At 40.9% G+C, this 24,220-nt stretch overlaps 1 protein-coding gene and 1 long non-coding RNA gene across 3 annotated transcripts in view; one reads left to right on the forward strand and one right to left on the reverse strand.

The window, feature by feature from the left end:
- Positions 1-24,220, reverse strand: part of LOC311588637 (C-type lectin domain family 2 member D-like) — a 116,242-nt gene that overhangs the window by 74,763 nt on the left and 17,259 nt on the right. The window lies entirely within an intron of this gene.
- Positions 1-24,220, forward strand: part of LOC311588640 — a 29,918-nt gene that overhangs the window by 2,620 nt on the left and 3,078 nt on the right. The gene's annotated exons all lie outside the window — the stretch shown is intronic.

Genomic DNA, 24,220 nt, shown 5'->3' on the forward strand with positions numbered 1-24,220 from the left:
CTGCATAGGTGGTTGCTATGCTGAGTGCCAAATATTTCTCTAGATGTGCAGGTCCCAGAACATCTGGTGGCCTTTGTAAGCCCTTCCTGAATCTACAGGGAGTCTGAGTCCATTGTGTTCTTCCGGCCAGAGAGGAAGGAAAGGTCTAACATGGCTGCTAACCTGCCCTGTGCCCCTTTTCTACCCGTTGATGCCCTCAGAGCCCCTCCTCCCTACCTGCTATGTGGAAGAAATCCTTCTATTTTTCTTCTTTTTCATATTGAGCAGTTTTGTCTTGTTGTTTTAGTGAAGTCACTTTCTTTGTCTCAATACCTTCCTTCTCTCCTCTTAGCTGTCAGTGGGACAAATAAGCCTGTCTTTAGAATTGGTTGCTGGTAGCTCTAGGTAACTGGCTGGGAAGTGCAGAAATGAGATGAGAAATATTTGTTCTTTCTTCCACCTTCAAGTCCTGATCCACAGACTGTACCTGCACTGCATAGGACCCAGAGGAAGGAATGGGGCTGGGCTCAGTTGGATATAAGGGATTATGGAGACCCTGGAGACCAGACCACTCTATGCCTCCTGCAGATAATGAAAAACAGAGCTCTTCAGCACTTCCTCCAACTGCAACTCAACAGCTGCTGTTCTGGGTGATTTTCAAGATACTTCTGGTTTCCTGTAACTGAAAGAAGTGATAGTATGCTGACGTTAATCTGTGAGTGGTTTTCTCAGAAGTCCTATCTACACCATGTGATGGACTTTATATGCCAATGTTCACAAAATTATCAAACACATCGAGCTACACAGCACACACACACACACACGCACACACACACACACATACACACACACACACACACACACACACACACACACACACACACACACATACACCCACACAATGGAAAACGCTATGAGAAGAAGAAACAATTTCAAGAAAACTGAAAAATAAGTTTTGCCACTGGGATGGCATGGAACAGCACTGTCTCAGACCTTTGTGAGTCTAAGACCAATAGTTAGGGTTTTTCTTTTTCTTTTCTTTTCTTTTATTTTATTTTCTTTCTTTGCCCTCTTTTTTAAATAAAAGAAGTAGCCTGGTCCTTGTAGATAGTACTTGTTATGCAAACGCTGGCTGATGTATAAGAGGTTATGGGACAAAGGGGGTGGGTAAAGTGAAAGATGGGGAAATTCTGATGTTTGCAACTCTGGTGAAAAGGATGGTAATGAAACCTCGCAATTGCAAAGTGGGATCTCCTGTAAGAGGGTGGGAACAATGCAAAAAAAAGAAGTAAAATTACTACTGACACTCTTCACAATTTTGCTTAAGGCATGCCTCACTGAGGTTCTTCTCACAGGATTTGCATGTAGCCATCAGAGGGCAATGGAGATCAACTTCGTCCATCTATGATTAAAAGACAGAAACCTACTAAAATATTTGATAGGAAGGAGAAAATCAAACATAATTAAAGAAAAACATGGGACTAGGCTAAGAAAGGGACTCACAGGGTTCTACCCCTCACCAAGGAGCTAATGGCAGTGGTGACAGGAGATGAGGGTCAGCTTTCTTCAGAGATGCAGCTCTGAAAAGAATGTGAAATTGGGAGGGGATAAGAGACAGAAACAGAAGAGCTGGAGGTAAGGTGTGGGAGGATTAAGATCAAAAAATATTGTGTCTTGTATATGATATTCTCAAAGAATAAACTTTAAACACATTTTTAGAAAAATATGCTGCTGCAGGAACAACCTGTAGTCCAAATGAGTCTCTAATGCATGCTTGAAGAGGCCCGTAGTATTGACTTCCTTAGAAAGAGAATTTTATTTTGCAGTTATGTTATTCCCTTCTGTGACAAAATAAAAGTAACAAATAATAATACCCTATAAAGAAACAGGAAAAAAACTAGATAGAGCCAATGCCTGTTAATTGTAGCTAGTTGCAGTATAACCCAATGTGGTTAAGAAAGCCGCCCAGGCTTAACATTCCACACACTGCTGCCAACCCCAGAGGCTGTCTGTGATCCTGGCTTCTGCCAAAGGTACTCTCCAGTTAAAACAGCCAACACCCATATTTGTCTAACAAAGCAGAGAAATGCCTTTCTGTTCTCACAGAGCCAAGATCTTCCTCATTAGCTGTTATTCAAGTCTGTACAGAGCCTCCTACCTGTCCTTGTTATGTTCCTGTGGTCAGCGGCACTTCCCCCTGAGGTAGCTGATCTTAATCACCAGAACACCATGTTTCTTGACACAGAAACACCCCATTCTGTGGAGGACCTACATGGCTGATTCTTCCCAGTTCTGGGAATAAAATACATATCCCTTTGTATATAACGCTTGAAGGGTGAGGACTCATTTACCTGAGAAGAATTTTAAGTGGGTCAAAGGAATGAAGTTAGCCACCAAACAACTGAAAAAGTTAAAGCTTGCTTTTGAGTGCCTGTAGCTTTGGTAGGATAATAAATTATGTAGAAAACTAGTTCCAGTGTAGCTTTTGTCTTTTGTTGTTGTTTTGCTTTTCGAGGGGATTAAACAGTTTCCAATTAACCTCTGCTAAAGTTTCTATATTAAATGTCTCCCAGCAGCCTATGTGCCTTGGCACAGTTGGTTGAGAAATAACAGAAACTTTAAGACCTGGAGTCTACTGGGAAGAGTTTTAATCACTGGTGTCAATGCAAGAACACAGCTCTCACCATAAAGGGAATAAGAAGTAGTTTATTGTGAAACCATTTGGAGTGACACGACGCAGGAACACAGATTCAGGTTACTCCAAATTCCATGATCCAGCATGGAAACAATTTTGTGAAGTTTTATACTTTGACAGAACAAAGAACGTCATAAATCAAGGTGAGTTTAAAATACACTGGTAGGCTCATCAGAGAGACAGGGAGCAATAGTCTCTCCTAGGGCCCTCAGGTACTATCTGATGACATTATTATCTTGTGGGACCTAGTAGTCTACTAAGCTAATATATTCCAACAGTCTTTTCTCTACTAGTCACAGGGTGTGTTAGATCAACACAGAAGTAGTCTAGGAATTCAGGGCTAAAGGTGGCCTGAGATGAGGTAGTTAGCCTCCAGACTTGCAGCTGCTGTGCCTATTTCACAAGACTCCCCAAAAGACCACCAGGAGGCGAAACCGATGCAAGCACAAGAGGATCTTTAGTTGCGGCTGGAGTCTGGCTCTGACAGTCACCAACACAGTGGGACCAGGAGAAGAACATGTAGCTCTGAGCTGAGGGTAATTTATAAGTCCCTTTCCCTCTCAGTGTGCCCAAAGCAGGGGAGTTCCAGCCTGGCAACTGCTTATTGGTTGAGATATGAAAGGGGATGTTGTGTTTTAAAATGACTGGTTGTGAGAGGGCACCAAAACTGCAAATGGCCCTGGTTCTCTTTGTTCTCTCTGTAGGCTGGTTTCCTACCAACCATACCTGCTATGGGTGGAAAGGAACGCAGCAAGACTGGCTTCTCCCCACAGCTGGTCAGACATTTATCATGCCTGGTCTTTCCTGTAGGCGTATTTCTTAACCTTTGCCCCAGAGACCCTGAAATCCAATTTCAGTTCTTCTGGTCTGTCACAACATACCAACCTCTCTGTACTGCTGAAATTCTCATCAGCCAGTCTTTGCAGACGTAGCTTCTTTTTAAGAATCTCCACTGACCCTGGATTGCAGTTTCTGCAGATTATGTGAGGTCTTTCGTGCTTTTCCTTTCACTTCTTACCTGGGGTGGGTTGGGAAATTCTGATCTACCTCATAACCCCTGATCCTGATGGGCTGCCTGATTTAACACAGGCCCAGAAGCAATGAGGCCAACAGTCATGGTCTGAAACCTATGCAACTGCTACCGAATGAGCCTCTTCTGTTTCTAAGTGGACCACATCAGGTGCTTTGTCATAGCATGAGAAAGTTGATACAACTTCCTTTACCAAGTAACTTTACCCTGTATTTCTCTGAAACAGAAATCTCTCTATACCTTCCTGGTCTGTTTCTTGTTCTTCCCATAGACATGATCTCACCTACTCATCCTCCTCCACCTCCTCGTTGGTGCCAGAAAATTCCCCAGGCTTTTAATTCCATGGATGCATTTAATAGGGGCATAATAATTCTTGTGGCCCTTGTATCACAGTGGTCTATCATCAGGATATTCCAAATATGCTGTGAGAAAGTCAGTTAAGTATGGCTTGTCTGAATTAAGGAGTGAGTTCAAAGCCTGTCTGGACAAGTCAGTGAGAACCTTTCTTAAAAAGCCAAGGATGAAGAAGGCCAGGCATATAGATCAGCACTCTGTAATAGAGTATTGATCTAGCATTTATAACCCTCTGGATACTATATCAGTATCACGGAAAACAAAACCACATGTTAACATGATGTATCACTCTGTGTAATTCAAGGGGTCAGAATCATTCCCAAAAGCCCCAGCTAGGGAGTTTCCACAAGTCATTTCTCACACATCCTGAGATGAGGCTGGTCTACATGGAAATAAAATCCCTAAAGTCCAGGGTGACCTACAAGCAAGACTAGAGTGTTGTGAACTAACCTGGGGAAAGGAAGACAAAAGTGATCTTAGTTTAGGCACACTGTGCTGGGGGAGGGAAGGACCGGGGTTTGTTGGAAGGCTTCAAGGATTTTAGATGTGGCCATCAGCCAGCAACAGATGGGTTGGGCTTAGCAAACAGTTCTGGGAAAAACCCTGCAGCAGCTGCCAGGGTCACAGAGGAAGCTCTTTGTTCTGTGGCTCTTAGCTCACAGTGTAAAGCAGGGGTGGGGAGTAGAGAGTTCTAGATAAAACCCAGACATTTCCTGCTTTTATTATTTTCAAAATGAATAAACTATGAGAGCAAAGGATATGAAGACAAAGGTTATGTTGTCTTTCTGACAGTTTTACCACTGCCTAACAGTATGATTAGCACACAACAGCTGTCCACCTAACTGCTAGTGTAATGACTGAGTGCTTTCTCACCAAGGCCTGGCCATACCAGCCAGCTAGCATCGGTACACCTAGGACCCGTCTATACATGTGGATTCTAGATAACTGTAGCTTTTCTTCCACAGATGCAACCATGATGTGTTGCAGTATTTTACAAAATAGCTGATGTTTTTTATTAAATAGCATAACTATCAATGAAAGAAACAAACACTTGTTATATTTTAGAATAGCCTTATCTCACCTAAGGCAAGGCAGATATTACCTCGTAAGCTAGCTGTACTACCTCTCAGGCCCCCATACTATGCCATCTGCTCTAGTATTTTCTATCTGGGCTACTTGCCACAAATAAACTCAAATACTTGCTGATGTTCTTCATCTGGGCTGCTTTCCTCCACCCATGCATATCTGGCCATGTGCTCCTACGTATGCTAACCCACCTCTGCTCTTTGCTTCCTTCTTCTTCTGGTACCTATATCCTTCTTCCCATGATCCTCCTTTTCTCTAAGCCTTCAAACTTTGGCCACACCCACTCCCCTCTGCCCCGCCCAATTGTGTAAGCATTTATTCAGCCAATCAGGGCTAACTTGGAGGCAAGGATTTCAAACATCATTTGGGGGTATGTGAGTCTAGTAAAACACAGCAAGAAGACCTGGGGGGGTGGATGATTAAAACTCAAATACAAAGCATCAGACCATGCTGTTACATTCTCATTCATCACGAGAGAGCCCAGTGAATAGACTAATAAACAAGAAGAGCCCGTTCTCCACTTCTGAGGACTTTGACACCTGGGCAAGGAGATTTTCAACTGCCAACAGTGAGAAAGGCCTGCAGAAAATGGAGCTAAGAGCTTGTGTTCGTTTTGGTTTGCATTTTGCAATTGCAAATTGGTTTGCAATTGACTTTGTGATTCAAATACCAAAGAGTCATTCTAAAGTACTCTCAAAAGCGAAGTATTTAGATGCATAAAATAAATAAAAGGCAAAAAGATCAGGGTGAACAGGCGCTTCAGGAGAAGAAAACGAGTAAAAACCATCTTAAATCCCAGGCAGGGTTAGGGGGTAGAGGAGATAATATAGGCCAAGTGAAGGAAGCTTGACTAGAGTGTGGACTTGGTTACTAATGATGTTATAAATACTCATCAATTGAAAAAAACATAGCCTGCTAATGTGAGATGTTCATAATAGAAGAAACTGGCTGTTGGTATATGGCAACGTTATGCTCACCTTGATATTTTGTTGTGACTCAAATACTGATCTAATACAAAAGGGGAAGGGCATGTTAGAGTAGAGAAACTCCATCTCCAAGCTCTGACGTGTTTCTCTATGTGCAGCTTCAGTATCACGGGGCCAGTACGAGCTCCCCTTAACAAGAAGTGTATGTTATACTCTAAACGATGTCCACGTGCACCTAAGTGGAAATTAATGAGTTTTTCAGAAACTGGTATAACATGCAGTCTTTACCCTGAGAAAAATCACAACCCTTTTAGAGGTTTCAAGTTAGCCAACTCAACTGCATCTCTGGAATGTAAACTCTCATTGTGTGTTTGTAAATCACAGAGATTCCATCCCTGCCTCATGTTGGCGGCCTTGCGTGCATTCCTTTGACATCCTGGTTCATGGCCCCTCCATGACCCGTGGATGCTGCTGTGCTGTCCTTATAATACAAGCATTGCCATATGAATCACTCAATCGCCAATCTCAGTGAGATGTTGATGGTTTATTAGAACGCCACACGCCATGACTGGCCATGCTCAGGGACCTTATGGACTCAGGAGCCAAACTATGATGCTGGTCTGTTTCTAAGACAGGATTTTATACAGAAAACTGTAGCCAGGTAACAATCAGGTAACCAGGTGGGGAGCATTACATCATTTTGACCAGTTAAACATAAGAAGAATCAATTTTCTTCTCAGCACAATGTCCACATAGCTAGGCAAAGCATTTTAAGTTGATTGCCTGGGGTTTTAGCATAGGGGAGCTCTTTGGGATTTTTCCAGTTCTCTGGGAGTAAGGAACATGGCAGGATGTTGTGGTCTTAACTCTAATAGAACTTCATTTATTTTTAAACCAAGCTGAATAGGCATTTATCATCTATTGTTGTATTCTAAGCAACAAGCATTGAACCCTCCTGGTTTAGGCATGTAAGGCCTGGGAACTTGAATTTAATTTCACTTTATGATCAAAATGGAAGACTGAAGGCAAATGGCTTCTGATATGCTAAGAGCGATAATGGGTGTTAACAGAGAAATCACAGTGGTGCTAGGAACTAAAGCATGTCTCAACAGAAGGGCTGTAGAGTTTAAGCAGGTTACAACATTTCCGCATTTGAGTTTTGTCTTAGAGTCAAATCGTTGGCTCTGAATCATCTCTTGCTTATTAAGAGACAAGGGAAGACCTGTGGTACATGCAAACCAAGTGTCTCTAGGGGCTCTTAAGAGAATAGTCTCTTTTATCCCAAGCAGATTAGACAATTTTATCTGGGACCTAAAACAAGTTTTATTGTTCTGTAAGTCTTCCAAAATTAGAAGTGAATCCCATGGGCAAGAGGTTGTGTCATTAAGAAACTTGATCATTTATCCCTTATGCCAGGGAACCTTTTTTTTGACTTCACATTTCAGCCTTTTAAGTGGCACAATAGATGACCTATTTTCTTCTGTAACTACTTCCAGCTGACATTAGGATGTCATTATCAGGGCCCAGGAAGGCTGAAATGCCGGTCAAAGGCTGGGCAATGGGACAGTTATCAGAAGCATCCAGTTAGTTGATACAATTGAAAGATGGGGCAATCACTTCAGCTGGACTGATTTACATCAGCTTTCAGGAAAGCTTTCAGCAGCTTACAGTGCACAGATGATCCCTGCATAGATTCTGTCAGCCAAGGGAAAATCTGTTGAGACAAACATAGACTAGGACAGAATTAACATTTTTTAGTAAATCAGGAAGTTGAAGAATTCGAAGACCAGGTGACATTTTGCAGTTTTAGGAACAGGTAGGTATATTTATCTGGAGTCAACTTGACTTGTGTCAGATGAATCCAAGTTATTCTTTGAAGCTTATAAAAATCTTTTTAAGTTTATGAGAGGAGACAAGTAGGCAAGGAGACAATTTTGAGTACCTGGAACAGGAGAGTGGGTTTCTTTTAGATAAAGGAACAGTAAGTAAAAACTTACTTTTTTATTAATCCAGTTTTTTAATGCAGCAGAGACCTGAGAATGATAAATATAGCAAGAACTATTTTAAATATCCCATGTATCAATTAAAATGGCAGAGGCTTACCCACTATCCAGCTGGCCATCCCACTAGGCTCCCGTGATGTTGGTGACTTCACTGGGCATACAGGTTCCATTCAGTATTAGTTTTTGGCTGTCAGGCTCAGCAAACCTGAGAAAGAGGGTGGGGGGAGGAGCATGAGAGAGAATGACATTACTCTTTTTAGGTAGCATGGGACAAGCAACTTTCCAGCTGTCCTCTTTGTCCATAGTTTGTTTATGCTGAGCCCTAGCAGAGGACAAGGCATTAAGGCAGTCTGCTCAGTGATTAGCACATCACAATCCAGGTGGAGTAGTCAGTGCCTTGTTTATCTTCTTGGAGACCTTAGGATCACTGCTAGGAGCTGGGGTCTCAGCTATAGTAAAATATATTTATTAAACATTTAAATGTCATATTCAGCAGATCTCTGAAGTGTTTGAGGACCAGCCATCTATTAAGTACAGCCAAGACAACAAACTATTTATATTTAGTTACCTATCGTAGGCTTAACCATGAAAACATAACACAAGTGACTAAACAAAGCTTAATCTTGTAATTAACGACATCAGTTTCTAGCATGACTTTATTATAAATATACTTTTGAACATATTAGAGGATCTGATCAATTATAAGGTGACTGACCATCTTTGAAAAAAATATAAGAGGACAAACAAAGCTCATACTGGTAATCAATTATGACCATATCATTAGTGGTGAATATTCCAATGTATATTATCATTTAGGAGACAACCAACAATCAACCAATATATCTCAATCATCTTTAACAGTCTATAATAAAATGATAGCCATTGAACTGAAGCTCCTTGTTTATCTAGATACATAAATATAGAGACTGGGGATTTCCTTGATCCACATGTAGTATAGTATTATAGAACATAACAGTTCATTGTATGACCTAGTTTACAAAATGAAGAAAAAAAAGTTTTTTCTTTATGTTAGGAAAAACAAAGGAACCAAATTTTATATACCCTTAAGTCTGTCTCCATTAGCTTAAATAAGACTTCATGAGCTAGTAACATTTTTTTGTCACTTTTAATGTAATTTTTTAAACATGCATACCTCTGTTGTTGCGGTAGTTGCCAGGATTTAGTGATGTTTGCAAGTTATACAGGGTATACAAGATTAATGTCTAAGACCGATTGTCCTGTCGACCCTCTGTATGCTTTATTGATCTCTAGAGAACATAGAGAAACACAAACCAGCTAGAATGTATTAATGCCTTAGGGAGTGTCTTGATTTTATTTTCAGAAATTTAAAAACATTTAATACCCTAAGAGTCATGGAGTTTATTTTGAAAAACCACTGGCATATATATTCCAAAGCATCTAGAGATGCTTTTTTATTGTTGTAGTTTCTTCTTTTTAAAGTAAACATAGAGTATTTTTAAGGTTGTTATGCTTCTCAGTATAGCCAGTAACAAAATTCAGGGGAACATTTCTATAGACCATAGTTTAAAAGCTGTTTTTGAAGACAATCAGACTGGAAGCCCTCACACATCTGCTTTCAGGGCCCTCATCATCATCCATGCTGCCACAAAGCAGGTGGAAGGTGAGGTTCCTTATAGCAGCCACAAAGGGAAGCTTATTTTCTTCTATGATTGGAACGTCAAGCTGGCCTGGCAAGGTCCAGTTAAAGAATCTGGTGCAAAGCACAAGGGACTGATTAAAATACACAGCCTTTCTGAAGAAAATGAAGCTAGTGACACTGAGGTGAATGTGAGTAAGAAGAAAAGAGAAGGGGACACCCTGAAGGATCTCATGAGAACTCCAGGCACCGCCAAGGTCATGGAGGCCCTCGGAGAGTACCTGAAGGCCCTTAAGACAGAATTTACAACAGGAATGATTTTACCAACAAAAACTGTAGCAACCCAGGAACAGATTCTTTAGAGGAAACTGACTGAAAACATATTGCAGATGCAGGAATCCCCAGTGGCCCTGGGTGTGAAGATTCCCACAGTGGCCTTGCACTTGACGGAGCTGTATCTACAACACCTCCTATACTATTAGGTCACACTTCTTACAACATAAATGAAGTTCCTTGCCATAGGTCACACATGGTGAAGTATGGAAGTCTGCACAGAGTGGCACCCAGAAAGCCACGTGTACGCTTCTAGGTAGGAACCAAATTGGAGGTGGGGGTGCACACTAGTACCTAAAACTAAGTATTAGGTGTGTGCAAGCCAGCTACAGAAGGCCAAGTTAAGCGCAAGAGAGTGATAAATATGGTGTCTTCATTTGGATTTGTCTAAGGCCATTTATTAATAGAGTGAATGGGGTTGTGGTCGAAGCCATCATGAAAAATGTTGACTACAAACCAGGCCTACCATTACTGGACGTCACTCTGTCCTGTGAAACTGAATCAGGAGAATGGGAGTTGAAGGCCCGCCTGGACTACAAAGTAAGCACAAAGCCATCCTATGCAACACAGCGAAGATTGTCTTGAATATAAAAAGTAAAACAAGGTTCAGGGATGTGGGTCTTTGGAACTATACTCGTCTAGTAGGCACAAGACCCTAGATTCAGTCCCTAGTACTTCCAAAAGGGGGGATAGATGAAAGAAGGAAGGAAGGAAGGAAGGAAGGAAGGAAGGAAGGACAAACAGAAAGAAAGGAAAAGTTGGTTCCATACTACACCACTCTCTAAAATGAATTCTTGGAAATTATGGAAAAATTAGATTGTCTTGGCCATACTTCATGAGATAATCTTACAGAAAATATTTTTTCACAGCACCCAGTTTATGATCCAAATTCACTGTGTTGCTTGACAAGTAATGAAACTGCTTGCATAGTTAAATATGATACCACTCAAGATAGAGCTTGTTGCCTAGCTCCTTGCTAAGCTTGTTCCTGCTTGTTTGGATTGGCTTGTATTTTGCAGACCTTGAAAAATTACAGTGTGGTTAGTGATGTTAAGCACATTCTCATATACCTGTCACCCATTTGCATGCCTTTTGAATAAAATATTGTTCACACCCTCTGTCTACTTAATCTGGTTACTGCTCCCTTGATACCTCATCTGTGTATAAAGTATTGTAAGAATTCATTTACCCCGATGAATTAGTTAAATGAGTTAATGACTACCTAAGACTGATGAAACACACCTGTGTTAGTGTGGGTGCTTCCACAGCAGACTGCTCTGTGGAATGGTAACTGGGGCAAAGAACAACACCATCAGCATGTACATATATTCCACAAAGTGACTGCATGGGAAAAAAATTAAAAAGAAATTAGTTCCACCTACAGACTTCTTCTTTATGAACAAGTGCATCAATTGCTTCTATGCCACTGCTCCTGCTGCTACTGCTGTTGATGGTGGTGGTTAGAGGTGGTGGTGGTGGTGGTGGTGATGATGATGAAGGTAATGATGGTGATAATGGTGATGGTGATGAATACCAGCTTCTTCCATCTCACCACTGACTCTCTAGGGCTTTTCCAGGATTTCTGCACCATACTGAGGCAGTTGAGTTTCCTGGGTTGGGCATTGTCTACTTTTCCCCCTCTCCAGCATGCATTCTCCACCTCATGTTGGATCACCCAGCCAGATTAGTCAACCAGTACAATAAGGCTTTTGTTGGGACTTTCTTCCCAAGTGATTCCAGGTTGAGCCAAGCCAAGAGCTGAAGTTATCCACCACAATCTCCTTTATAGTGTATATCCTGTTGGTTCTGTTTCTCCAGAATACATTGCCTGATGCAAGGACCTGTTGCTACAGACACCCTTGTTGTTGAAATAATCATAGGCTCCTCTTCTGATCTGAAGGATACAGTGGGGGGAGAAGAATTACTTGGCTACTGGACATTTCTTCAAAAGCTGAAGAAGCCAAGGCATAAAAACCAGGGCCATAATATAAAATCAAATACATGTATAATCTACTGAGAATAACTGGTACAGGGAGAGATGAAACTGGGCCATACTCAGAGAGACAAGACTTCCATGTGCCTCTGGAGAACCTAGAGGAGAATAAAAGACCAAAACCATGAACTTGGACACAGAAAGGGATCTGTCAGGGACACATGGGGCTTGGTGGTAGGGTACAAGGGAGGGTTATCAGTCGTCTGTGGCAGAAGGATTCACTGCTCCACACAGCTGGCTGGAGCAGCCTGAGCAGTTCTTTGTGGACCTCAACTCAGAGGAAGCTGATGGTCTTATTTCTACTGAAGAGAAAAAAATCATGACAAGTCAATACCAAGTAAAGTTGGAATTAATTTTTTTTTTTAGTTTGAATTTAAGCATGAGTGGTAGGGTATGGGGCTTAATTACAGCAGTGTTGCACACCTCACCATGGGGCATGGACTGACACATTAAGCCTATGTATTTCTACTTTAAGTGTATGTGTGTCTTGCCTGCACGTATGTCTGTGCACCAGATGCATGATGTTCTAGTGGAGGCTGGAAGAGCTCATCAGATCCTCTGGAACTGGAGTCACACATGATTATGAGCCACCAGGTGGGTGCTGGGAACTGACTGAACCTGGATCCTCTGCAATAGCAGCCAGTGCTCTTGACATCTGAGCTGTCTCTCCAGTCCATGCTAACATGATTTTTGAGCTTACATGGCTCAAAGGATTTATAGTTTTTAAATAGTTTTATCTCTGGAAATTTCTTTAGTAAATAAGAACATAAGGGGGTTTTCTGGGGTGCATTGCGTCAGGTGTACACACTGATAAGGTACCAGGAAGTCCTCTCTTATGTTGTAACTATAAACATGGCTAATCTTGCTTGTGGTGTTCTTAGAAACTGTTTACAGATGGAAGAGAAGGTTAAATCTCAAAGTGACATATGCTTTCTTTCAAATGTGGTTCCTACCACTTTCTCATGTTTATTTGGAATATATGTATATATATAATGTATGTTGTGTGTATGCATGTAATAGTCACAGCATGTTATTGTTAGTTGTGCTGGAATTCTTGACTCTCAGACACTGATAGATTCAGAGACCTGGGTGAGGAGTGCTCTTTTCCTTTCTGTGTCGCTTTACTTTTCCATGGCTTTCTATCTGGACTCATAGTGGAGGGAAAAGACAATTGAGCATCACTATCTTCATGCCTAATAGTGTCACAGTGGAACCCATTCTCTTGCAATGTACTAGAAAAACAAATAAATTCAACGTCCTAATAAAAAGAGCAAAGGTGGACTTCTATTAGATGCTTCCATACAGAATTAACCCAAAATACAGAGCATACATGTAGGCTTTTAAGCATCAGTGCTTTTAGAAGAGAACAATCTTCGATATGATTCTAAAAGAGAAACTAGACACCATCAAAGGCAAACACTACCATATCTGAAAAGATACCACTGAGCAAGTGCAAAGCAGGCCCCCAAGTGGAAGAAAATGTTTGAAAACCATGTGTCTGATAAGAAATTTATGTGTGGGGTATATAAATATCCTGTACTGTTGAAAATTTAAAATATAACCCATTTTTAATGTGTATACAGGTGTGTACAGGGGCCAGAAGATGAAAATGGGTCCACTGTAACTAAAGTTACAGGCAGATAGGAGCCATACCATGTGCCTGCTGGGAACTGAACTAAGGTCATCTGCAAGAAGAACAAGTGCTCTTAACCACTGAGCCACTCCAGCCCAAGATGATCTACTTTATAAACAGAGAAAGAGCCATCCACGATGGCATATGGCTGTGAACACAGCACTCAGAACTTTGAAACATAGCAAGTTCCAGGCCAGCCTGGGCTCCCTAGTTAGTCCCTATCTCAAACAAAACAAAAAATAAAACAACAATGAAGAAGAAAAGAGGAGAAGAAGAAGAAGAAGAAGAGGAGGAGGAGGAGGAGGAGGAGAATTGGAAGAGAATGATTAAAACTTTTGTTAAAAAGGAATTTAGAGTGGTAATGAAGACACCCAGGCAACAGGTGGTACAAACTGTACATTAAAAAGTTGAGTCAGCATGAGGCTCACTTCATGTTGGGGTGGAATCTTCTTCAGTCAATGTTGGCAACAATGTGGAGACATGATAAAATACTCGCCATACAATGGTGGTGGGATATAAAATAGACTGTCACTTTGAAATACAGACTGGCACTGGGAGCCCCTGAGAGATAAAGCTCAGAGGACAGGATGACTTAGTGTCCCACTAGTATATACATTGTATAGAAGAAGAGGTAAAAGTGCACACGCACACAGACACGCATGCATGTAGATCCACATACCACTTGTGCCCATGACCACTCTTTGGATACTTGTTTCTCTAGAATTGCAGAATCGTTTCTTTCCTTATCCAGTTGGCCCCCTTGGGCTTCGGCCCTTGGTCATGTCCTCCCCACTTTCCTAGCTGTTGGACACCAACACCCAAAATGCTGTTCATCTGTGTTCATGTGGCCCAGCATACACTGGGGTCAGTACTCAGGTTATAAATCTCTCCTCTCATTCATTGCAATTGCTGTGGGTCAATGTGATGTGTTCATTGCTGAAACTTGTAAGACTTTAATGATATCTTCCTTAGGTTCAACAACTTTTCAGGTGCTATATTTTAATGTTACCACTTCTGTTTTGTTTTTTTGTTTTCTGCTTCTTTTTTTGTTTGTCTTTTGTTCTTTGAGACAGGGTTTCTCTATATAGCCTTAGCTGTCCAGAAACTCACAGTGTAGAGACCAGGATGGCCTTGAACTCTATGTTCTGCCTGTCTCTGCCTCCCAAGTGCTAGGATTAAAGGTTTGAGCCAGCACTGCCTGGCCTTTCTGCTTCTGTTTTTTAAAGGAAGACAGCAAAAACAGTTCTAAATATTTACAAACATTCTCTTTGTGCTGGGCCCTGTTAACATAACAGTGTGTAAAAATATATGTAGACTCTCATATCTAAAACCTACCCTCTGCTCAAGATCAAGCACTGATATTTTCAAACCAATGTCCATCCAAGTTCCTTTCTAGAACATACTATCTCCAGACAAGCAGATTCCCAGTTGTCATTGAATCAATCTAACTTCCCGCAATACCAAAATCTTTCTAGCAAAGTAAACACGGTAAAAATAAAAATTTAAACTAATTTCTTTAGGGCACAAATACTCATCCTAAATACCTTAGGACTATGGTCTTTTTTTTTTAATTAATAATAGGTATTGTTGTCACCTAAAAGTCATAGGGTAAATGGCCTATTGTTCGTGCAATTGCAGTTTTATAGGCATTTATCTGCTGTATGTAATCCTTTAAGAGTTAAAGGAGTCAATAATAAATATCAAAACCTCTAATCTTCACCTGCAAGCTATGAGATACAGTTACTTACATTTATCTGAGTGGACATGCATCTTTTAAGTTTGTTGCTATAATCAGAGGCAGACAAAGAAATGTGTTTTGCTCACAGTAAATTCAAAGTTCCTGCTAATTGTGACACAGAAGACACTGGAATCAAGTAAGTCATGTTATCTCACCAAAGGAGATTTTTCATTCCAGGAGGAGGGCCTTCACAGCCTGGAATTTGTCTTGCTTTTCCTTATGCTCAGTGTTGAAAAAAATATTACTAAAGTGTATAGCCAGGAAATACTTGAAGTTTCAGGCAAAGCAAATTCAGTCATAAATATGAGCATTGGGTTTTCAGAACTTACAGTCTTATCTGCCCAGTGCCATTCATCCATTCACAGACTTTGCCTTGGCTCCCTGCTCTGCCTAACCCTCTGGTCAGGAAGGCCTATGTGTCCAAACAAGAAATCATTCAAGATCGTAACAGAAAGAATACCAATGTGGCTACAATAAATATCCTGATATTTACTTTAATCATACATTTGTCTCCTCATTTATACCCTGCCACACATTACATCTTTAAATATTAGACATTAATTTTTAGCTTTCCAAGTTGATCTTTCAGCTAACATACTAATTGAGTTTGTGTGGCATTTTCATATGCTTTTCTCATACACATGTGATGGTGAAACTTGTCCTCACTTCCCTCTCCCATCGCTTCTGCATGTCATCCCCTGAGTTCTGGTTAATTCCTTTTTATTTTTTTTCCTCCCTGCAATTTACACTTCTGCTTCCTTGTCACATGTACTCCATGACACTTCTGCTTTCTTGTCACATGTACTCCATGACACTTCTGCTTTCTTGTCACATGTACTCCATGACACTTCTGCTAAACTTGAGAACTGTAAGGAGGAAGGACCAGTTCTACAATTCTAGATTTAAAGCTTCGTTTTGTATTTTGGGGCGCACACAGGACTGGCCTGTTAGCTATCTTACCCTAAGCCTGGATTTGAGGAAGCAGCCTTGCTTGCCTCTTGAATTCTTTTTTATAGGAGACACAAGGTTTTCAGTGAGAGAGTTGACTATGCATACATTGTTAGAAAGATACAATGAAAGGGAAGGAAAGGGTAATGGATGGAGTCACAAGTTTAGTGCAGGCTGAGAAACATGCCATTCAGTTTACATCAGATCTAAGAAACAGAAACTTATTCTTAATTACAAATAGAAACGTTATCGTGCAAGGACTTAGATGACAAAGAGGAACACATTTCTTAACTACAAACAGACACTGCAACTGCATAGGACAAACAGAAAATTATTCTTCCTGTCTTAGCTACAAAATCTTCAACTCAAAATTCATGCTTCCTACATCATGTGCAGAGATAAAGATAGAACAGAAACTAAGGGAATGTCCAACCAATGCCTGACAAACCCCAAGGCAAACCCCATTGGAAAGAACCAACCTCTGACACTGTTAATGATACTCTGCTATGGTTCCAGACAGGAGCCTAGCAGAGTTGTCCTCTGAGAGGCTCCACTCAGCAGTGCCTTGAAACAGATGCTGAGACTTACAGCAAAACACTGGGCTAATCATGAAGAGTCTAGTGAAAAAAGTGGAGGGAAGGAGAAAAGGTCCTGGAGATGAGAGGAGCTTTACAAGAAGACCAACGGAGGCAACTGAACAAGACCCAGAGGGCCTTGCTGAGACTGAGGCACCAACCAAGGACCTTGCATGGACTGGATCTAGGCCCCTACAAAGATGTAGCCAATGGGTAGCTCAGAATTCATGTGGGTCTTCTATTGAAAGAAGGTCTCACTTGCACGGACTCTTTTGCGAGCTCTTCAATTACATCTCCTGGTGTGACAGCCTCAAATAGCCACAGTCCTGATTCTACTTGAGGAGCTGGGGTGGGTAGAGAGTGTGGTTCTTCTTTTCTGAGAAATGGAGGGAAGTGGGAGAGAGGGGGAAGGGTGAAACTAGGAGGTGAGGAGGCATGTGGCTACCACCAAACCAAGATGTAAAGTGAATAATTTTTTTAAATGTTTTTAAATGGATCATTCTTGAAACATTTTCTTATTATAACCTCTTTTTTTATTGGCACACTCTGAGGCAGCCGCCAGTCTATGATCTTAAAATGAAGACCTCTCTAACTATATTATTGAGTTCAAAATGGCAGGAAATGATAAGCCCATGTATATGGGGGTTTGCACAGAAATGGGAAGTGCCCAGGTACAGAGTGTTGCTGACTACAGTTGTCAGAGGGATAGAAGGCTAGCTTTAATATCACTTCTGAATGCACAGAGGTTTTGGTTGCTATACAGGTTTGGCCTGATGGCTGAGGAAGTGTTCTCATAATGCTCTGCCTCCTCTGCTTCATGTCAGGAAAATAAAACATATCTTCAACTATGAAGATCTTGATTGGCGTTTCTAGTGTGTGCTCAACAAGAAAGATTTTGTCTCCCAGGAAAGCTAGTTCTATCTGATAAAATAAATAAATAAGTAAAAAGACTGGAACATTGGTATAGCTAGAAGACCACGATGCTCTAGTGCCCACGGGATATTGTAGAAACATTGCACCCTCAGTGATTTTAAGAATTTGAAATAATAAGGAAGTAATATGAAATGTTTGCTCCTAGCCTAGAGGACAGCCAGATGGAGAGTATCTCTGTCAATAATTCATAAAAACAACCATTGACCATTTCATTTTAGTTCAACAGTCATTCTCAGTTAATACACTTGGAGTGATGTTTCACCAAACAATCATGACCCTTAGCCTTATCTTTTCCTGTAATCTAAGACAATGATGGTGGGATTTCAGGTTACCATAAGGAAAGCAACAGCAAACAGTTTTTTAAAACATTTTCTTCCTTCATTGGAAATTTATAAATACTTTATATATTTGTAATTCTTTAATCCAAATAGTGTATTGATATACTATATGTATAATTATCTCTTTCATTTCTTCTTTTTTTTTCTGCTATAGCTAAAGATATGTTCCATGTATCATATGTTTTAGTAGCCTTTCACATCCCAGAATACTACAAAGTAGACTATTTTGATTGAAGGTTGATAAGAAGCCTTGTTTGGGCTTTGTTTTTGTTAGGGATAGGGGTTGAATTCAGGGCCTTATGCATACTAGATAGACACTCTACCACTGAGTTAGCCTGATGAGGAGGTGTGGTCTTTCCAGAACCTCACAATGAACATGAATGTTTTAGAAAATATTAATATTTTAGCAATGAGTTTGTTATATTTCATGAAGAAAAATGGTTTGACCTGTCCTACAAATAATATTCACTCTATATTAAATCTGCAACTTAATCATTGTAGCAATCCTGGGAAGTGAAATACAATTTTCATCTCCTGAGATTACAAAAACAGTTTAAATTAAAAAAAAGCCAGGACTCAGACCCAAGCAGCCTACTCTCATGCTGCTCCATCTGAATCCAACCCTGGCGATTATGTAATCTGACAACTTGATAGGCTAGAAGGATGTTAATGAAGAGCAAATACATACTTAGGCATGATAAGTATGAAAAAGAGCATGGATGGATCAGACTTAGCCACCGGCTGAGTGTTCTACTGATGTGAAGAGATACCATGGCCACAACAACTTTTATAAAAAAAAAAAAAAAAGCATTTCATTGGGACTTGCTAACAGTTTCAGAGAATCAGTCCATTTCCATTATGACAGTGAGCATGGAGGCCTGCAGACAAAAATGGTGCTGAAGAAGTTGAGAATTATACCTCTGGATCTTCAGACAGCAGGAGGAGAGAGCCACTGAGCTCAGCTTAGGCTTCTGAAACCCCAAAGTCCATGCCCAGTTACACACTTCCTCTAACGAGGCCACACTCCTTAATCCTTCTCGAGTGTTGCCACTCCCTAATGGCCAAGCATTCACATGTATGAGCCTACAGGGGCCATTCCTATTCAAGCCACCACAGTTAGTTGCTGTCTGTGAGTTGAGTCATCACGTTGCTCTAGGTGACTTGGAGGTATGCCTTTCCATAGTATTCTGTTGATAATCAAGACTTATTAAAAAGTCTGACCAACCGAAAAGAAATATTGTTGTTGATGTGGACCAGAGCCCATAGGACACCTGCTGAGGGTTTCAACTTGTTTTGTCCTGAAACAGAGAAGTGGAGCAGGAATACGTGGATAGTGGTAGAAACAGAGGTAGTTTATCAAAGAAGAGAAGGGCACTATGGAAAATGGAAGTGGGCTAGAGAGGTAATGGGAGGCCTGAGGCTGAAAGGTCTTATCTCAGGAACATGACATTTATAGGTCATCTACACATCACACCCACATTCCCCAGGCTTTTTATTTCACATGCTTTATTTTTGTGACCCCAGGTGAGTTTCCAGTCTTTCTTTGCTTACTAGCTTATTTTGTATGTTCATCTTGATGACTCACTCCACCCCTGGTCTTCTACCATGGTATCATTGCTCCTAGGACATGTAAGTTTCACAGAATCCTTGAGAGTGTAACGGTATTATTTCAGTTATTTATTATCCCTGGTAACCAAAGGGAAAATGGGGAACATATACTTGAATTGTTCCTCAAGAACACCTCATGGCCAAAACAGGCCATTCTGCCATAGAAAGATTTTAAAAGAAAGAAAAGAAAAGAAATGACACCAAAAACCAAATTTAGGCTCACAGCTTCTATCATATATATAAAAAAATCTACATTTCAATACAGTGTGCTTCAGCTTTGTGTGTACTCCACACCTTACCACACAGTGTGCTTCAGCCTTGTGGGTACTCTACATCAGTACCACACAGTGTGCTTCAGCCTTGTGGGTACTCTACATCAGTACCACACAGTGTGCTTCAGCCTTGTGTGTACTCTACATCAGTACCACACAGTGTGCTTCAGCCTTGTGGGTACTCTACATCAGTACCTCACAGTGTGCTTCAGCCTTGTGGGTACTCCACATCAGTACCTCACAGTGTGCTTCAGCCTTGTGGGTACTCTACATCAGTACCTCACAGTGTGCTTCAGCCTTGTGTGTACTCCACATCAGTACCACACAGTGTGCTTCAGCCTTGTGTGTACTCCACATCAGTACCACACAGTGTGCTTCAGCCTTGTGTGTACTCCACATCAGTACTGCACAGTGTGCTTCAGCCTTGTGGGTACTCCACATCAGTACCACACAGTGTGCTTCAGCCTTGTGTGTACTCCACATCAGTACCTCACAGTGTGCTTCAGCCTTGTGGGTACCCCACATCAGTACTGCATCAATACTGCATTGATATTTCTTTTTGTAAGAATTAAACTATTTTGAAACCTATCTTTATTAGTTCTTGAACTATTTTTTAGTTTCTATGTTACTGTAATGGATGCCCAGACCTTAGCACAACTGTGTCCATTCTGGAAGTACCATTCAGGTCATGCTCAGCATTGTAGGCAGTATCACATGAAAAAAAAAAAAACCAAAGGCTTAACTCATCAAAGTCCATAGTTCTGGGAAGTCCCCTAGATGTACTAACTTAGCTTTTTGGTTTCTATAGCTCTGCTTCTGAATAAACGTTCTGTTAACTGTCAACCCAAGATGTGGTTTTTGTGATTAAAAGCTGACTCTGAGAAAGGCATGGTGGTGCACCACGGGATCCTGAATACCCAGTGTAGTCTTCAGCAGGCTAATAAAGATTTTCTATTGGCTTAAAGCCATGTCTGGGTAGTGTTCTCTCATGAACAGCCCACAACAGTTTCCATTACTCTTTATTTAGAAACTCTATTTCTCTGGTGGACTGTTTTAGAAGATTTTTGAGGCCAATACTTAGTTAGACACCCCCTCTCCTGCACCCAGGGTCCTGACCCAGGATTCAGTTCAATGCTTAGTGACAACTACAACATGCACCAAAAGATCACAAAGGTAAGCAACCAACAGTACATTGACTGACATCTCACAGCTGTTCATCTCTATAACAGCAGCAGCAAACCAAACAACAGCAAAAACAAAAACCCAAAACCAAAACCAACCAAACAAACAACAGAAAAAGCAAAAACCAATAAACAGAAGGCTAGGATAATTGACAACCCACTCTTGAGATCCCTTCTGTTGGGACAGCATAAAACTGCAGCTTATTCTTACACTGTGCTCCAGACATAGTAATGATACATTTCATTAAATGTTCTAATTTAGGCAATGAGGCTGAGGTTAATAGCTTAACCTTCCAGATGAGCTTTTGGGCAAAAGGCTAATATGTCTAAATTCCCCTAAAATGTCAAGGCATACAGCCAAATGATCTGCTGGAAACTTCTGTGAAACCAAGACAGAGGAAGAAAAGCAGTTCAAACTGAATTTCTATGACTCTTGGGGTTCTACTAACTTAAAATCTTTCAGTTTCTATAATGCTAATACAGTTCTTATAGTACAGCTTATCTGTAAATGAGTCATAGGTTGGAAAGGTATGAATAATCACCTAACACCTCTAGACTATGTTTTATTTCTTCCCTTCTTCTCCTCCTCCTCCTCCTTCTTCTTCTGACAGGGTTTCTTTCTGTGGCTTAGTCAGTCTGTCCTGGAACTCACTCTGTACATCAGATTGGCTTTAAATTCACAGGTGGCTTTGATCCACCTGCCTCAACCTCTAGACTCTGTTACTGGCCAGCCATCACAACAGATAAGCCCACAGTTGCCCTGAATAAGGAACTTACGCAGTGTCCAGTAATAGACACAATATAAAGAGAGGCTTCTCTGCACAGGAGAGAAAATAGAACCATGTGAGATCCGTACTCTCATGAAAATATACACCCAACCAGTGTCATCTGCGATACCGTGATTGGCAGTCACGGTGGTTTGCAGGGAGCTGCTGTGTTAAGGGAGCCCACAGCTGGGGTGATGGTAATGCCACTTAGAAAGGGGATTTGCTTCTTCCTCCCAACTTTTAAAACTAAGGGTCTGTTTAGAAGACAGAAATTAGTGACTAATTAAATACAAAAGGAAAAGAAACCACACTATCTTTGAGTTAGTCATCCCTACCTCACAAAAGTTTCCAGTCACTAATGCCAAATACTGTCATTTATAAAAATTAACTGCAGTAGTTGAACAAGTAAAAGCCAAAGGAAAAAATCATAAATATTACTTACCCTAGGTTTCCTCTGCCTCACTGCCGCTGGACAATCTGCCTTTGATAATCTGGTGGGTAGTAGACATACTAAATGAACAAAGACCATAAACTACAGTATATTATGACACAAAAGTACACTGATTGGAGCAAACCAGCCTGTCATCAAATGGTCCTTGAAACTTGATAGTTGTTTAAATTCAACACGCATAATACACAGAAAAATGGCTCCAAAGACACACTTGTCATAATCCCCCAAATTTCTATACATATTACCTCACATCACAAAGGGTCCTTCCAATGTGGTTACATTAAGGATCTTGAGACCAAGACATTTTTCTGGGTTAAGCAGATAGCATAACCTAATCCTGGAGTTCCTCATTAGAGAAGACAGGAGCATCACTGACAGAGAGAAAGCTGAAGGTGTTACTCTGTTGGCTGTGAATGTGGCACAAGGTAAACAGACAGCTTCTAGAGACTGTCAAAGCCAGGAAACAGAGTCTGTTCTCCACCCTCCTAATGAAAGTCAGGGCCAGTGTTGATTTTGGCCCAATACAATCCATTCTGAAGACCTCTGGTCTTCAGAGCTATGTAGTTAAGATATCTTCACACCAATTGTTTTAGTATGTTTATGTTGCCATAAAATTTATCAAAAGCTGGGAAGCTTATAAACAGCAAGAATGTCCAAGATAATTGAGGAGAAAAATCTGACATCACTTGACTTATGGATGATGTCTTCTAGTTGGGATTCACATGGTCAAATGACAAGATGAATTCTTTTGTGCACTTTCCTGAGGGCACCAATTCCATGTATAGGTGTTGTTCCTGGTGGCCTGCTCATGTCTCAAAGGCCACAACTTCTGATGCCAGGACCTTGGGTATCAGAGTGTCACGACATGAAGAAAGAACACAGCCCCTTCCACCATAGCACTACTATTTTTGTCATTATTATGAAATATTAGTTAAGATTTCTCAGCCTGAGGATCTATTTGGATAATATATTGGATACTCTCCTAGACAGATTTGTCCTGAAATATAAAATCCACAACTCAGGTAAAACTTCCAAATTAACTTGATGCTAACATACTAACGATTAAGCTGTCATTAATTTTTGTCTGCTTAACTAATACTATGGATTTCATTGTCCTAGTCTACATCTCTGTTGCTGTGATAAAACATTGATCCAAAGCAGTTTGGGAGGAAAGGGTTTACTGGCTTACACCTTCACATCATAGTCTATGACTGAGTAAAAGCAGGAAAGAAACTAGGATACAGGAACTGATGCAGAACCACAGAGAAAGAACACTGCTTGCTGGATCAGCTTGCTTTTCTATACAACACACAACCAACTGCCAAGGGTGGCACCACGCACCGTGGGCTCAGCTCTCAGATATTAATTAATAAAATGTTCTACATTCTTGCATTCTGATGAAGGCATTTTGTTCAACTGAGGTTCCCTCTTCCCAGATATCTCTGTCTTTTGTCAAGTCCACCCAGAACTACACAGCACATTTATCATTTAAAATCTTTCTGGATGTTAATCAATCCATAGAGTGCCTACAGCCTTTCCCTTCAGAGGTCAGATGCAGAGGTTTTCTGAAGGGACACTGGCCAGAAGCTGTTCTCCCTGGTAAGTAACTGTTTCAACATCCCACCGCAGTGCATCTTCAGTGATAAGAGGATGCTGTGCTTCTCTCCAGTGTGGCAGCATGAAAAACGTCCTCAGAAAAGATGGGAAGAAAGTCCCTTGAGAGGTTTAGCCAAGATTGCAAAGAAAATTGCCCTTTATA

The sequence above is a fragment of the Acomys minous genome, assembly GCF_964271855.1.
Source record: "Acomys minous genome assembly, chromosome: 17".
Lineage (NCBI taxonomy): Eukaryota > Metazoa > Chordata > Mammalia > Rodentia > Muridae > Acomys > Acomys minous.